Genomic DNA, 16,901 nt, shown 5'->3' with positions numbered 1-16,901 from the left:
GATAGGAAAATAAAATTCCGTAGTCAAAAATGAAGGATTTAGGGACACAGAGACTATTTTCTCTTCCCAAGAACATAATGGTCTGCTATATTCAAAGTAGGATTGCTTCCTACTCTTTGAGTAGTCAATCTCAAAATGTGCCTTTTGTTTCAACAAATATTTATTGAGGGCCTGCTATGTGTCAGGCACTTTTTTTTTTTCCAGTTTTATTGAGATAAAATTGACATATAATTTGTAACTTTGTGAGGTGATAGATGTTAACCAAACTTGTGGTAGATATTTCCCAATTATGTATATATCAAATCATTATGTTGTACACTTTAAACTTATACAATGTTATATGCCAATTATATCTCAATAAAATATACCCATTTTTAAGATTGACTCTTCCCACTGTGGCTGGCTTACTGCAATTGCTGGAATACTCCCAGTATTTCCAAATTTCTTCTACCTGAGCATTGTTCTCTATAGAATATTAAGAATTTTTCCCATTGCTGATGAAATTCAAACAATCCTGAAGAGGAGTTAGATTTTAAGGAACTTCTCTTTCATTCAAAGATTATACTGCTTAAATACTCCAGTCACAACCCTAAGTGCTGTGAGGAATAGAAAAGTGAAAAACTTTGTCCTAATATCTAACAGAATTATAACCTTGTAGGAATGGTAGGTAGAAAATAAGAGATTTTCTCTGCGGTAGTACAGCAATAGAAGCAGAGAGTTCTGGGAGGTTTTTAGGGAAACCAAACACAGGATTGAGGCAGGATTCATGCAGGAAGTGCATTTAAGCAAAAGGAAAAGGGAATTGGACAGGCAGAGAAAAATAGGCATGGAATTTCAGAAGAAATGCAATCAGGTGAGCCGCGATGGTAGGAAATTAGTTTCTCTTGATAACAACAGTGTAAACCAATTTATTTTCTTTAAAATGTGTTACTTATCTAACAAACATACATTACATGTGTAATCACTGTTCCTAAAATTTCAAAAACATTAACCTACTTATCTTTATAGCAGCCCTACGAAGCAGATATTAGTGAATATATTAGCTTTGCTTTACAATAGAAGAAACCAAATGTTTAACTAAGTTGCCCCAAGTCATACAACAAGGAAGTGGTAGGGCTGAAATTTGATCCCAGTTTGGTTTCAGACTTTGTGCTCCTAGGAATGATCATATAATTTATCTTCCAAACTGAGATACTTTGAAGAGCAAAGCAATCCTCTACTAATAATTAGAAAGGCACAATAGGTGTAAATTGGGACTGTTCAAATAAACAAGGATATATGATCATCCTAACTCTAAGACCAGTGGAGCAGATAATATAAAAAAGATATTTTTCTTTCATCATATCTCTGGTGGGAATACCACATATTACAGCCAAGCACAAAAGCAGTCCAATCCTTCTTAGTCCTTCTTGGGTCAAATATATATTTGAAAATTTAATGAAGTCCCTTACCAGAAGATGAACATATGTATATGCATGCACGTGTATTTGCAAACATGCAGGCATAAAATTTCTGGATTTCCAGGATTCTTCAAGTCCATTCGCTGTTCCTCAGAGGGGCTACTGACTTCACACATAGACTATGAATCCCTGATTTAGACAGAGAAAGTAATACAGATTTGATAATCTCATCACGTGTTAACAGTAAGATTACTGAATTATGACTAAAAATATTTTACTTGCAGTTTGAACAAACTTATATTAAATATTTTGGATTGAGGTTTTGCAGGAAGAATTGTAGTCAGCAGAAATATGTAATAGCTTTTCCTCCTTCAAGATGCATATCATTTTGAAAGTCTAAAATGTGCATGGAATAACAAGAAGATGAATTTTAAAAGAGTATAAGTTTCTACAATCATTACTCCAATATTTGTTCTTAAAAACCAATGCCTTTTATACCCCCAAAATTACCTTAATTTTCCAGTGATAATTTTTTTTGATATTATGAGATCCATAATATTGAAAAAAAAATATTTCTAGGAAAAAAGACTGCCTACTAAACCATTTAACTGATTTGGAGTGGACCACCAACTTGAGATATACTGTCATATTTTACCGGCGTATTTATTAATTACATCCATACAGTCACTTCTAAAGTAATATAAATACAATTTAAATTGGTTGATATGACATTTGTACACCTAAGCAGTGACCAAGAATTATTAATACTGAAAGTGAAGATGATCTTTCGAATTTGATAGAGAATATCAATGTCTATATGGAAAATGTCTATATGGAAAAATGAATTAAGATCATTGGATCAAACTCAGGATCAGATCAACTCAGTTAAAATTAGAGATTGTGATAAAATGGACTTTCCCTAATTCCACAAAGCTGAGGGCAGTAGCATTGTTCAGGAGCACCAACTCTTCCTTCTGCTCTGGGTGAGGATGTGGCTTTCCTGATGCCAAGTTTGGCTTAAGAAGGTCATGGATACCATACCCTTAACCATTTTCTGTTAAGGGTATAGGTGCATAGGTTGTTTGTGACAGTTCTTCACGAACATGAATTATTTAGCTTCATGTTTCAAAGGACAATGGCACAGCTAGGACCTATCTTGCTTTCATGCCTTCACTGGCAGCTGCCATCCCTCCTTAGCATCTCCACTGAGAGAGTCTCCACTAGAGATGCTGCCTCTGTTCTTGATATGAGTGACTATTTCACTTCCAACACAAGTGTACATATTTAACCTTAAAGGAGAGCTTAATATAATTTTGTATAGATAGTTGCTTACGGTCTCTTCCCATCATGTAATAGTTCCAAACATTGCAAACATTTAAAAAAAACAAACATATTTCATTAAAAATCTCATTCATTGATAAAATAATTTTGAAACAGATAAATCCTTTAAAGACTGTTTTCACCATAAGATAAAAATTTTTTTTAATTAACCACAATGCTGTTAACGTTCTTAAATAATTTGTTTTATGTATGCTAAACATGTCCCTTGAAATCTCATACGCTCCAGTGCATTTTAATGCTTTTATTAAAAAAAAAAAGTACAACAGTAAACATATCTCAATCTAGATTAAATCTCAGCAATTCAAATTTAGGAGAATTGAATTGTTGACTTCTAAGATGCAAACTATTTCCACTATTACTAGAAATGTTTGAGAGTGACTACGATTTATACTTCCCTATTTATAGTATTAGTCATCACTGTAAAACAATGAAACTACTTTAAAAATATATGAGAACTTGAACATTTCCAAAAGTACTGGTTCATTTCAGTTACCTTGGAACCATGCTATCATTGTACAAAACAGTTTCATACGTGCTCTTGAGGATTGCTGCTTCCTTTTTATGTCTATAAGACTACTATTTAAGGATGAACTTAAATTTTGGAAATAGTAAAAAATCCATTTAGAGCTGTTTATGCTCAATGAAAATTGGGATCAAGTGAAGTAAAACTGCAGTATTACTTAAAGAACAGTTTTAAAGATAGCATGCCATGAACCAGAGCAGTATTAATGTGAAAACGCCAATCATTTAGACCCCAAACAAGACCAGGACTAAAAGCTCAAAGCAGGATGAAAAATAACAGATCTCAACTCTAAGAAATAGGTGAGTAGTACTTAAAATACATGGTTCCTGGGACCATTCTTGGTTTTTTAATTTAATCCTAAATGTCAGTATATTTTTGAAAACTCATTATTTGGAATAAAGTTGATGCACAGGGGTTACATTTGGGAAAAGTTTCATTTGACTAAGTAACCTCAATGTTGGATGTGAAATACAAGGAGTCAAATCTCTTTGTTGCACTGAGATATCTGATCAGAGCAGTCAATTACTTCCTGATTCAATTCCAGGTACAAGGTGGGCCCTGATGCCAACATTTCATCCTATTTTGCTTTCCCATTTTTTAAAGGATGCCTAAACAATCATTAACATTTCATCACTTTAGTCCTTAAGATTTTGATCCTGTTTAAGAAACAATATATCTTTGCAGATGGGACATGTCCCTTTCATCTATTATTACAGTAAATACAGATACACACGTAACACAAACACTCATAAAAACAAGCTATCTGAGACGTGCTTTTGCTGGGAGAACATATAGAGAGATAAAGAACAAATTAAATGAAAATCTGAGGAGAAGAAATTGATAGTTGGGAAATTTAGCACCATCAAAAGAAAGAAAGTGTTCTAGTGGACTTCCACAACAAATATGCTTTAAAATTCTTCTTGACTTTAGACTGTGTATATAACTTATTAATTTTAAAAATATTTACTTAAGAAGGATTTGGAGATACGATCTAAAAATATTGGAGAGAGACATCAGATTTCAGCAAATCCTCACATCTTTAAGGATGTGACAGATTGCTCAGAGTACACATTTTACTTTGTCAAAATTTACTCAGTTTGTTCTCCATGTATCTTTTTAAGCATTTACTATTTTTCATTCATATTTTTATTATTTGAGCTTTCCTTTGCAAAAATGAAAATTCTCTTTCACTTTAATATTCAATATCTCTATATTTTATTTTCATAACTAAGATGTTTTCAAGGTTACAGGCCTGATAATACTCATTGAGTTTACAAAAACTTTATTAATCACCTATGTTTCTAATTATGAATTTTTGTGACATTCTATTTCACTAATTTCTATCTTAGATGACAATAAAAATATCCCCCTTTGTTTCATTTCTGCCACCTCTGTCTCATATACAGAGGAATTATCTTATGACTGCTTGGAATCACAAGAATAAAATATTTCAATGTCACTTCCACGTCTATCCATATCTGAATAGCTGGTATCAAACTTGCTCTCCCCCCATAAACAGTCAGATATCTGGACAAAATTGTGTAGCAACTGCTCTCAGGCACAGGACAGCAGGTAGCAGACAGTGATAACATGCTTTGTATGTGTAGAACTGGTTTATTTTGATGTTCTAAAGAAATATCTTATTCTACTTCAGTGGAATTTAAGTGTTCTCTTTCAAAATTTTGAATGTTAAAGAACTTATAGATATATCTTTTCTTTGGACTATGTCCTCCTTTCTGGTTCCATCTTAATGACCTGAAAAGACTTGGTATCACTATGGTCGTAAGCAACTCTATAAACATTTAATACTTCTTTGAGATCATTGCTTGCAAATATTATAAATTGCCTTTCTAATTATAAAATTAGAATATTATACATTCAGAATCTTTTGCAATTAGTCTATGTACTATTCTGTTTTATATTTGGAGATAAATACATTTTAGCTTTTATATAGGACTTGCTCTTTAACAATACATTTATATAAAAGTGAAATGAATACCATGGTGCCTGATAGTTTCATGTCAAGTAAGCCTATATATTATTTATCTCATTTTAACATACTTTACGCATCAAAATGATGATAGGTACAGGTTTTCCCTTTTTAAGCTTTTAAGCGTCTATAATAAAGAACATTTTAAGACAAAATTAAAATGTCAAAGGGTATTATTTTTAGAAAGCTAAAAGAAAAAGTCTTGAACTTACGTTGTTTTATATCACTATATATACTTTAGGTCTGGCACATGCTATATAGGCTAATTTCAGCATTCTGGAGTGTGGAGCTATTACCTAATATTTCCACATTTAAGCCAAGAGAAACCTGTATGTGCTAATGCAGTTAACCTGAAGCACTGATGTTGTAATGTTCTCAAAGTTACCCCAAAAATGATTTTCAGTACATTTTTAGACTGAAGTGTATTTTATTTAATGTTAATTCTTTAAAAATATTTAATTATCTCTCAAATAACTGGGCACTCTGATTAAGTAAAGTACTTAACATTATTAATGCCTACTAACGGAGTGTGTTTTATAATTTCCAATACCCTAGTAATTGAAAGTATCATTTAAAGCTTCTACACTTACTTGAGGAAATTATAATTTACAAGTAATGATTATATAGACGTATACATAAAGGTATAAACATGTATAAACATATATATGATTTTGCTCTTTTTAGCTCATTTAAACACATTTATGTTCATATATGTATATATATGTGTGTGAGTATGTATACATATGTGTTAGTGTGTATGTACAAATACACACGCAATGATGAAACATAGGACATGATATTATTTTCAGTATGCCTTTGGAATCAAGTGCATTTTATTAAAACATATATTTTATTATAGTTTATATATAAAAAATGCAATTCACTGGCAAGAATCGTCTAACAAACCATAAGGATGAACTATAATACTTTGATTTTTATAGAATTGTATACTCTACAGAGCTCTTCTATATATTTTATATCATTTAACCATATTTTGATGTTTCACGAAACAGAGTAGATATTATATACATTTCCAATTACTGATGCAGTTATTTTTGTGCTGTAGTATTCTGTTGGAAAGAAAAGTGGCACTCTGGGAAGCTGCATGACATATGTCAGGTAACAAAGAGATCATTTAGTAATTTGAAGCATTTGTTTCTCAGTCTGTGTCATCATCTGTCCTGTGAACCAAGAAACAATATAATTGATACAAAATTAGCCATCTTTTATACTCTCTACTAATTTCCACGTCCAAGTCAAACATATGATGATCTAGATTACTTATAAACACATCTCACAGGAGTACATCAGCTGCACTGTGATCACTTCTGAGGCATAGAAATTATAACAAGATTTCTCATGTCTCCATAATTGGCACCTCTATCTCTCAGCAATTATCAGTCTTAATCCAGTATTCTACCGGTAACTCTAATTCAATATTAAGAATAGTATGAAATAACTAGCACCATCTGCATTTCTGAAAGAATCGGACTAGCAACCCATCATGAAGGTTCTGGGATGCCTTTGAAAATATGACAGAAGCTATATATCTTCTCTCCAGAAATATATTACAAACAAAAGTTGCATAAACTACATGGAGTTTAAAGAAGCCCTGAGGCCCCTGTAATGATAGGAGTTTCCTTCTGCCCAATGAGCTTTAAAGATTTGTGGTGGATTTACGAGCTGAGCTATATTTATCCAGTCAAGTAATGTGTTAGAAATATGATCCTCTCAGAGACTTTGATCTTATCTTAAGCCCAAATTAAACTATAACTTTGATGGCTTTCTATCTCTCTTTCCCACCTATGGTTGAATATAAGGGGAAACCTGCACAAGAAGCAGATATTCACATATCAGTGTTTTGTGGGAATTAAAACTCACTACCTAAATTACTGGAGATAAAAAAAAAAAATGGAAGCAAAAAATAGAAAACTTGATTAAAATATCTGGTGAGGGGCCAGCCCCGGTGTCTAATGGTTAAGTTCGGCACGTTCTGTTTCCACGGCCCGGGTTCAGTTCCCAGGCGCAGACCTACACCACTCGTCTGTCAGTGGCCAGGCTGTGGTGGTGGTTCACATACAAAAAGAGGAAGATTGGCAACAGATGTTAGCTCAGGGTGAATCTTCCTCAGCAAAAACTAAATAAATAAAATAAAATTTCTGGTGAGAATTGAAAGTTTAACTTCTAGCGAAGAGTTTTATTTGTAGGATAGCCATTTTTTTACTAAAATTTAAGGGCAGATTGCGTAAGGGACCCCAACAGAGAAAAGGTGATAGGGATTCCATAAATATACTTCTGGAGAGAGATTGGTAGCTATTTCTTTTGCTCTGTGCGTTTTATGTTTTATGAGGAATGCATAATACAGAAGAATACAGAAGAGAGGATAAAACATATATAGATATTGAAGAATGATCATGAAGTAAAAATTCTTATAAGTATCCCTAAATTAAGATATTGATTATTGCCTGTATTTGAGTTCTCCAGAGAAATAGAACCAATAGAATGAACATGTATATATATATATATATATATATATATATATATATATATATACACGCACACACACATAGAGCGAGAGAGAGAGAGAGATTGATTTATTATAAGGAGTTGGCTTACTCGATTATAGAGGCTGACAAGTCCCAAGATCTGCAGTCACCAAGCTTGATATCTAGGAAAGCTGATGGTGTAGTTCCACTCTGAATGCTGGCAGGCTTGAAATCCAACAAGAGCCAATGTTTCAATTTGAGACTGAAGCCAGGAAAGAAACCCATGTTCCAGGTCAAAGGCATTCAGGCAGGAGGAGTTTCCTCTTACTCACAGGAGGCAGCCTTGTTGCTCTATTCAAGCCTTAACTGATTAGATGAAGTCCACCCACATTAGGAAGGGCAATCTGCTTTATTCAGTCTACCAATTCAAATGTTAATCTTGTCCAATAACACCCTCACAGACACACTCAGAATGATGTTTAACCAAATATCTGGGCACCCCATGGCCCATTCAAGTTGACATAAAATTAACCTTTACACTCTCAATAACTTAACATCTTTCTGTATGTTCTTTTGTGATATTTCCCTGCCTGACCATGAAAGAAAACCACTATCAGATTTTTAAAAACAATTTTGCCTGTTTACTAACTTTACAAAATGTATATATTCTTCTGTAAGTTTATTTTTCCCAATTTTCCTAAGTTTCATACATATTGATTCTTGAAGCTGTAGTTAATTAATTTTCTTTGTTGCATAGTATTCCATTGCATTAATGTACCACATTTTACTAAGAATTCTGCTGTTGATACACATTTGAAAGTTTCCACCTTGGGGCTATTATGAATAAATCCGCCCTTATCACCCTTGTGCCTTTCTTCTGATGTACATGCAATTATGAGATTTTAACTAGGAGTGGTCTTACTGGGTCATAGGGTATATAAAACTTCAACTTGTATACATGAGGTCCATATGCGTGTAGGTCTTTTTCTAGATTATTTTGTTAAAATGATCTATTTCTCTATTATTGTGCAATACTGCACTGTTTTAACTACACTATCTACATTAAAAGCTGCAAGTATGGCTATTTCAACTTTGTTTTTCTCCTTAAAGATTATTTTGGCTATTCTTGATCAATCACATTTTCGTATACATTTTGGAACAGTGTTAAAAATCTTGTTGGAATTTTGATTGGTGTTTCATTGAATCTATAGATTAGTTTGGATACAATTGATATTCACACTGCTGATGCATCCAATCCAGAAACACAATACATCTGTTTGTTTTTTTATGTTTGTCAAAAATTCTTATGCAAATTTTCTTAGGTTTATTTCTTGGTACCTCATTATTTTGGTGATTTTATATATATATGTTTTTTCCACGTGATGGTTAATAATATTCAGATATCAATGATTTCTGAATACTTATTTTTATGAAATAAATTTAACAAGCTTTCTTTATTATTCTAGTGATTTATCCATCGATTTTTAAGATTTCCTATGTACTACAATCTTATCTACAAGGAATAATAGCTTTATTTTTAACTCTGGAGTCCATAAATATTTTATTCCATTTTACCTGTCTTATTTCACTGACTAGTTTTCCTGGTATAATATTGAAGAGATATGAGAGTAGTAGGTTTGTCATGTTCAGAAGAAAACTTTCAAAAGAAAATTTCTCAACACTTTGCATTAAGTAGGTCATTTGGTAATTATGTTATTAAGTATTTTTAATAGCTGGTCCTGGAGAATGAATTACATCTTTCTGATGTAATAATAACCAAGAACCTGAGAGTGTACCTTTAATATTTCAACACTGACTGCCTGTAGAGTATAACTAAAACAAACACCACACATTTACATCATACTCTCTATGCCTCAGCATGTGCCTTTGGACTTGCAAATAAAATACCCCCATTCTAGCGTCAAGGGGTCTACAAAGAACTCTCTCAGTGGCAGGTCAAAATTTGGGGAAAGATTGAGTTCTTGCTGCCTAAGTTTCAAGGGCGTACACTGGCATGTATCTAATTCTACCTCTGTTGATACTGTCTGATGTCATTTGTAAAGAGCAGCATTTCCCCTGGGTCAATTCTGCTATGCTATTTTTTTTTTTTTTTTTTTTTTGTATTATGCTTGCCTGCATAGCCATAAACCCAGTTCTCCATGACTCAAACAGTATCTTGAGCTACTTGATACAATTTTATTAAGTTTCTCTTTTTCTTAAGTCAGTCAGAGTTGGTTTCTGTGATTTGTAACCAAGTACCCCGACTAATATGTCTTAGCACTTCCATACGCTTCCAACCACTTGTGTACATATCCATATACTGCTGCTTTCACTCCTTCCTCTTCCTCCTCTAACCTTTCCACTTTTTTTCTGAGTCGATACCACCTAGGACTTGGCTCTTGTCTATATCCTCTTTGCTGTGATCATCAGTTTCATCTCCCTACTGCATTAGAATTGCCCCATCAGATCAAAACCACGTTTTCATTAAAAAAAAAAAAGAAATATTAAATTATAACATCAGATCCCTATCCAGCTACTTTCCTATTTCTCTGTTTACCCTCATAACAAAGCTCTTCATAAATTTTTCTGTACTTGCTGTATTCACTTACTCATCTCCCAGCTGCTCTTCAACCAACCTGAATCAAGCTTTCATACCTATAATTTTATTGAGACCTCTCTTCAAGGTTACCAACTATTACCCTATTCTGAAGCCAGTGACAAATTTCCCGATCGCTTCTTAAGGGTTATATCAGCAGCATTTGATATGAGTAACCACTCCCTTCTTGAAATAATTTATTTTGTTGGTTTTGGTAATAAATTTTCCTACCTCAGTGGTCATTTATGCTTCTCTTCTTTTGTTACTTATCCTCCTCTACCAGACTCCTAATTTTTGTAGTTTCTTTGCGTGGTACAGGCTTCCCCTATGTTTCTGCATGGCTATCCTTTTTCATTATTCATTTCTAATATCATGGGTTACCCATCCAACATCACTTTCTGCAATATTGTTCAATTTTATTTTCTTCGTATAATTTAACAGTATCAGATATATTTTTAGTTTTTAAACCCATATATAAGTGTATTCATTATCTCCTATTTCTAAAAGTTAATGTCTTAGAGAGCAGGGACTTGGATAGCTTTATCATTTGTATTCTCAGGGATTGGTAAGGACTGTCACACAAAAGCCAACATATATATTGTGTCAATGGCAGCCCATCAAATTCTGTGCCAGTTATTTGTAATTAATTCATCATGTGCCCATTTGAGCACATGTAAAACTAAAAATAAAACTGAATGAAAACTCAGCCATTATCTTTTTAGTGGAACAGAACATTTCATACAACCAATTTTGCTCCTGAACAAGAAACAATAATACTTATATCAGATGTATATCCCTCTAAACATTTAGTATGCATGATCAAATAATTTTGGAAATGCTGCATAACATACACTCCTCTTAGAAAGCCCCTATTTAAATAAATATATTAAAATATCTGCAAATATAAGAATTAAAGAACCATATGTAATTATCTCCTTTCAGATTATTTTAATGTTTTATATAGCATTCTATTTTAATTCAATTCTTGGCTTTGGGGCCATATTTCTTTGTATTTCTTTCAGTGATTTTAGGGATTACAAAATATATTTGCAAGTTTTCACAGGCTACTTCAAGTTAATTTTATACCACATCAAGTAAAATGAAGAAGGCTTAGACCATATATCTCCCTCTACTTTCCCTCACTTCTGTTATAATTTTCATATGTATTACATCTATAATCATTAAAGTTACACCACAAGTGTTATATATTGTGCTTTTAACAGTCATGCATATGCTTTTTAAAAGTTAGGAAGAGAAAATACTAACCTTATTCAGATATTTACCACTTTTTTTGTTTCTCCTTTATTCATGAAGTTCCAAGTTTCCCTCTGGTATCATTTCATTACAGCCTAAACAACTTGCTCTAAAATTTCTTTTAGAGTATGTTTGCTGTTGAACAATTCTCATTGTTTTCCTTCATCAAGAATGACTTTATTTTGTCTCATTTTGGAAGAATATTTTTGCCTGCTATAAAATTCTGAGTGGACATTTTTTTTCTTTCAGTACTTTTTAGATTTTCCACTGTAGTCTTGACTCCATGGTTGTTGGTTCACAAACTGGCCCCTGTACATGGAGGGCAAGGAAACACCAAAGAAAGAGGCGGACCACTTCAGATTGGTAGATGGCAGGTTTAATAAGCAAGGGAACTTACATACAACGCTTGTCTTGGGCGACAGCAAGAAGAACAGATCTCCACACCCACATGCCAGAATCTTAAAAGTTTATATGGGGGGGCCAGCCCCGTGGCTTAGCGGTTAAGTGCGCACGCTCCGCTACTGGCGGCCCCGGTTCGGATCCTGGGCGCACACTGACCCACCGCTTCTCTGGCCATGCTGAGGCGGCATCCCACATACAGCAACTAGAAGGATGTGCAATTATGACATACAACTATCTACTGGGGCTTTAGGGGAAAAAAGGAGGAGGATTGGCACTAGATGTTAGCTCAGAGCCTGTCTTCCTCAGCAAAAAGAGGAGGATTAGCATGAATGTTAGCTCAGGGCTGATCTTCCTCACAAAAAAAAAAATAAAGTTTATATAGGGGACTTAACAGGGTTTAGTCACATATACAAGCCAGATGGTCTCAACAACACATTGCTGTCTCGAGGCTGCATCCTTGAAAATGGCTCCAGCTGTAGGAATGGTGGCAGAACATACATTCCAAGGACAGGGGAGAGGGTGAGGAGCCTCCGATTGCCCAAGTCCAACTTGCAGGTCAACTGGCAGTCAAGACGTCTCGATGACCTCCTCCAAAAATGGTTATTGACGAAAAATCCATGGTTATTTAAATTTTTGTTCTATTATATGTAATGCGCTGTTTTTCTCTGGCTACTTTCAAGAATTTTCTTTATTTTGGTTTTCTGTGCTTTAATAATATTGTCTGAGTGTGATTTTCTTGAGTTTTTCCTTGTGGAGTTTGTTGAGCTCCTCGAAACTGTAAATTTGTCTTTCACCAAATTTTGGAATTTTTGGTCATTATTTATTCAAGTAATAATCTGAAGCATTCTTCATCTCCTTTCCTTCTGGGACTCCACTGACATCAATGAATATGAGACCTCTCAGTATTTTCACATAAGGTTCAAGACTCTTGGTTTATTTGCTATGTTTTTTTCAAACTTTATTTTTTCTGCGCTTCAGATGGGGTAATTTCTGCTTCTGTATCCTAAAGTCACTCTCTCTCCTGTATTCTCCATTATGTTATTAAGGTCATAGAGTGAAATTTTTATTTTAGGTATTGTATTTTTCATGCCCAAACTAGCATTCAGTTCTTTTTATAGTTTCTATTTCTCCCTAAAAACTTCTATATCTTCGTCTATTTCAAGAGCATAACATTTTCTTATGGAAGATAGTTATGACTGCTTTATAATCCTTTATAATTCCAACATCTAAATCATCTCAGGGCTTACATCTATTGATTGTTTTTCCTTGGAAAAATGGTTGCTTTTCCCATTTCCTCTTCTCATGTTGTCCTGATTCTTTACACGCCAAGTAAGTTTTTTTTAAAAGATTTTATTCTTTTAGAGTAGTTTTAGGTTCACAGCAAAATTGAGAGGAAGGTACAGAGATTTCCCATGTACTCCCTGCCCCCACACATGCCTATCCTTCCCCATTATCAACATCTCCCATCAGAGTGGTACATGTGTTACAAAAGATGAACCTATATTGACACATCATAGTTATCCAAAGATCATAGTTTATACTAGGACTCACTCTTGGCATTGTACATACTATGGGTTTGGATAAATGTATAATGACATATTTCTGTTATACAGAGTATTTTCACTGCCATAAAAATGCTCTGTACTCACCTATTCATCCCTTCCTGCCTCCAAACCTGGCAACCACTGATCTTTTTACTGGCTCTATAGCATTGCCTCTTACAGAACATCATATATTTGAAATTATTCAGTATGTATCCTTTTCAAGTTGATTTCTTCCACTTAGTAATATGCATTTGGGGTTCCTCCATGTCTTTTCATGGCTTTGTAGCTTGTGTCTTTTTAGCTCTGAATAATATTCCGTTGTCTGGATGTACCAAAGTTTATTTATCCATCCATTCACTTACTGAAGGACATCTTGGCTCCTTCTAAGTTTTTGGCAATTATGTATAAAGCTTCTATAAACATCTATGTGCAGATTTTTGTGTGGACGTAAGTTATCAACTCCTTTGGGTAAATACCAAGGAGCGTGATTGCTGGATCGTATGGTAAGAGCATGTTTAATTTTGTAAGAAACTGCCAAACTGTCTTCTGTCTTCCAAAGTAGCTCTACCCATTTGCATTCCTGTCAGCACTGAATGAGAGGTCCTGTTGCTCCACACCTTCAATGGTATTGGATGCTGTCAGTGTTCACTAAATTCATTCACTTTGCTTTGTAACAACCATTTTAACAATCATCTCATAGTAGATAAACTATAATTAAATAAATTGCCTCAATTCTTATAATCAATTAGTGACTGGGTGTGTTGAAAATGCCCAATTCTTTGTTTTATTTGAGGAATATTCAAATGAAACAATCATTTTTTATAGAATGCGTCTTTCTAAAATGAAGAGCGTATACTATAACAGCTGGTCCTATGTATAAAAAGTAATGAGAGGCAATCATGGGGCATGATAGATAATGTTTCCCCACTGTCAAAAGAAACAAAACTTTCTCCACAATCCTGACACAGGCCATTAAGATTTATTTATTTATCCATGTATTTATTTATTCATTCATTTATTCACTTTTAAAATACAACCATTTTCATATTATACTTGGAAATATAAGGCAACTTATGCTGTTATTAACACGGGTTAGTAGAGAGGAGGGCCATGAAAAGAAAAATGGAAGCAACAGATATATTGACTGGAGGATAAGAGATAAGGGAGGAAAGCTGAAAGCCATTGATGTAACTGCAAATTTGCCTGGCTCTAGGGGTTAAGCTGGGGCTGGCCACGTTGGGAGGTGGCCTCTGGGAGTTAGAAACCACCTACACAGTCTGTAGACAATTACCTTTCTGGGAGTCAGTGGAAAGAAGTCTTTTTCCTGGAGTTTTTTTCTTGGTTCCATTAAACATGAAATAGAGAAAACAATACTACTTAGGGTTGTTCTGAAGATTAAATTAATTTACAAAGTGGTAAAAGAATGACTAACATATAATAAGTTCTCAATAAATGGTATTTAGAATAGTAGTTCTTAAATTCTTTTCGTGTAAACAGTTTCACAGAAATATGGACGATAATGCATTTTTAGGTATACAGCAAACATTTGTGAAACACGGCTCACAAATGTCAATATGATGCTAATAGACACCAAAGACGTCGGATTTGGGCTTCTTAGCACTAGGTTGGAGTACTATTTTAAGATCAGGCTTAAAATAATACAGGCAAATGGTTAGCCACCTATCCATCAAGGCATGGATATTCAAATAAGTATGTATTTATGTTTGGTTTTGTCTCAGTGATATGGAAACAGATCACAAATGGCAACCTGCACGTGACATCTATGGTTATTCTTCCACAAAGAGTTGGCCACGATAGTGGTCCTTTTTAAATCTTTCTTATAAATAAAATCTCATTAGATTTTAATACTTATATTTGGGCAACTTTGCACACATCTATTTCCATATCTTGAAAAATCTGAAGATCTAGCAATTCTGGGGCTGCATTCTTGGATGACTCTAATTTGGATGGGCTGTGTCAGCCTCCCTGAGATGGAGCCTGCAATCTCCAAATCTCCAATTAATTACAGCCCTTCCACTTTGTGTTGTTTCCACTGCACTAAACTAGGGTGTCAGTTTCCTTTTATCATCAAGTTTGCACTCTTATCTATTTTGTCCATACATGACTTTTAAGAGAACAAAATATGCATATATCTATACACACGTATACTAACACCAAGGTTTTCAATTGTGAAGTTGTAACCCTAAGGAAAAGGAAACAAAACGTAATCTCCATTACATTTCTTTGCCTCCTACTTGATTTAGTTGGAAGATCTCTACAAACATCCAAGCCTAATATTGATTAATAGGCCATTGTTTCTCAAAGTTTAAGGTGCATGTGAATCTCCTGAGAATCTTATTAAAATGCAAATTCTCATTCAATACATCTTGAGAGGGCCTGAGGCTCTGCATTTCCAATCAATTCCCAGATGATGCTGGCACTGGGGTCTGAGGAGCACACTGTGTGGCAAGAAGCCTACAAGGTCTTCTTCAAATAGTACTGTGTTGTTGGAAATAAAACAATTGAGAAAGCTCCTATCTTATGAGAGACTTTATAAAGACTTAAATATAAGGCAATTTTCTTCTCTGAAGGATAATTTTGGATCCAACAAAAACTTTTCCTTAGTTATTTGCACAAATATAGTCATTTCTAGCAGATCCTGTTGGATACACATTGCTTGACAGCTACGTGGATCTAGAAAACAAGGAAAAATATGTATTAAACTGAATCGTGAAGGACCTAGAATTTGGTATCAGTGCATGACTCTTCAATTAGTACATCTGTTGCAACTGAGGACTTCCACTCTGGATATTGGCTAAAGTAGGAGATATGTGGGGAAGTTCAGTCTCACAAGTCAGTGGATTCGGAAATTTATCTTTTTGCCTTCAGTCACTCGGTCTAATTTCCAAATCACACTGTGCCTGGATAACCCTAATCCATAAGCATATTCAGTAGTCTTCAGCCTTTGTTGTAACCCCTCACATGTGGGTCTGGTCTACGTGACTTAATGTCTGTCTCTGTTTACCTCATCACCTATTCTTTCAAATATTTGCCAGGAATTACTATGTTCCAGGTACAAGGATAGAAAGCAGAGTGAGACATTAAATTTTCTGATATTTCCCAGCCTCATTTCCCGGTACAAATCGAGGTCTGCTAGCCTCCTCCCTGGAGAGGGTATCATGGTCTCAGTCTCATCAGTCCCTTTCCCCAGGGACTGGTTACTTACATTTCAACTTCCTGGGCTTCCATTCCATCTAATATGGACCATCTTGAATATTAAAACTCTCACGTTGAATATTTTCAGCACCTGAATAGAGACTTCTGTTGTCATTTACTATCCCCAGGTAGAACCTTTGGGATAGAAA

Source organism: Diceros bicornis, chromosome 12 (genome assembly GCF_020826845.1).
Source record: "Diceros bicornis minor isolate mBicDic1 chromosome 12, mDicBic1.mat.cur, whole genome shotgun sequence".
Taxonomy (NCBI): domain Eukaryota; kingdom Metazoa; phylum Chordata; class Mammalia; order Perissodactyla; family Rhinocerotidae; genus Diceros; species Diceros bicornis.
The sequence above is the reverse complement of the archived record's forward strand: the minus strand, read 5'-3'. Positions refer to the sequence as shown.